The sequence below is a fragment of the Orbicella faveolata genome, unplaced genomic scaffold (assembly GCF_042242905.1).
Source record: "Orbicella faveolata isolate gen_17 unplaced genomic scaffold, um_ofav_v1 contig_36, whole genome shotgun sequence".
Taxonomy (NCBI): domain Eukaryota; kingdom Metazoa; phylum Cnidaria; class Anthozoa; order Scleractinia; family Merulinidae; genus Orbicella; species Orbicella faveolata.
Window position 1 is genome coordinate 13,553,179 of NW_028301565.1, and position 1,822 is coordinate 13,555,000.

Here is a 1,822-nt window from a genome sequence, read left to right on the forward strand (position 1 = left end):
AATCAAAGAATTTTTCATCTCAGTTGGCCCACTGCAATGTGTCACCAATTTTGTTAAATTGGAATTTAGAAATACTGGTTTTTCAGGAGTGAGGGAAACCGGAGTACCCGGAGAAAAACCCTCGGGGCAAGGTGCACTGTGCCATCTCTGCTGCCAGTAATATCTCATATACCTTAATATATCTATAACTCAACTTATAAAAGCTCATCATTCAGGGCTTGCTTTCATCCACTTTCCTTGATCCCCAGTTGTCAGTCCTCAGTCCTATCCTTGCTCCTTAATCCTCTGTTCTGAGTCCTGGGTCCTCTGTCCTGGTTCCTCTGTCCTGGGTCCTCTGTCCTGGATCCTCTGTCCTGGGTCCTGGGTCCTCTGTCCTGGGTCCTCTGTCCTGGGTCCTCTGTCCTGGGTCCTCTGTCCTGGGTCCTCTGTCCTGGGTCCAGAGTCCTTGATCCTGTGATCTCTGTCTCTAACAACTTGCCTGCAAATCCAATATGTAACTAGTAAGTATTTTGTACATGACTTTAGCAAAACTTGCATGAAAACAATGTGCAAATAATTCTTTTCTCTTAAAATTTTGCTTCAGAGTCTTGAGAATTTCACAACCTCCTAAAGGATTGCCCAAACATTTCTACCCCACCTATACAAAGTAATTCCTAAGTAATCAATCAATGTTTTAGCAGCAGAATGTTAGCCTTGGGACCACAGGCAGTGATGTTCCTTGTTGGGATAAATGATTCTGAACCAGACATTAACTCTGAAGCCAGAGGCAAGACATTTTGAATCATTCCAAGGAATAATTATATTGACCCAGGAATAAATAAGCTTGAAATGAGAAACGTAAAGTCCTCTGAACTGGGGGACATCTCAATGAAATGAAGACTCTTCTCTGCTCATTACTCTCCTTATTATGACAACATAAAATTTAAATAGTTTGCATATACATTACTTGCAAAAAATTTCGGACAACATTAATTTCAGACAAAAAAATGTCCAGAAATTTAACCATCTGAAATTTGTAAGCACCTGAAATTTTAAGCATCCAAAATATTTACAGTATAGTATAAAGTACATACTTTCTTCTTGGACAGCGCCATCACATGCACGATGAAGCAAGAACTTGAAATAGGATTTGCTTGTTCTTCTTATCACCTGAAAAGAAAATTTTTGTTTCTTTTATGAGAACATACATGTAATGCAGATCAATTCCATAAATTTTCCAGTCTGACTCAAGTTTTGTAGGCAAAAATTTAACTAAGCTATGTTCTAGTGAGAAATTTTGAATCACTCCAAGGAATAATATTGACCCAGCAATAAATAAGCTTGAAATGAGAAACTTAAAATCCTCTGAACTGGGGTACATCTTAATGAAATGAAGACTCTTCTCTGCTCATTACTCTCCTTATTATGACAACATAAAATTTCAATAGTTTGCATATACATTACTTGGAAAAAATTTTGGACAATGTTAATTTCAGACAAAAAAATGTCCAGAAATATAACCATCTGAAATTTGTAAGTGCCCGAAATTTTAAGTATCCAAAATATTCACAGTACAGTATAAAGTACATAGTTTCTTGTTGGACAGCACCATCACATGCATGATGAAGCAAGAACTTGAAATAGGATTTGCTTGTTCTTTTTATAACCTGAAAGGACAATTTTTGTTTCTTTTATGAGAACATACATGTAATGCAGATCAATTCCATAAATTTTCCAGTCTGACTCAAGTTTTGAAGGCAAAAATTTAACTAAGCTGTGTTCTAGCAAAGCATTTCAAAATTAAACGTCCAAAATTTTTGAAAGTAATGTACCTTTGGCAATC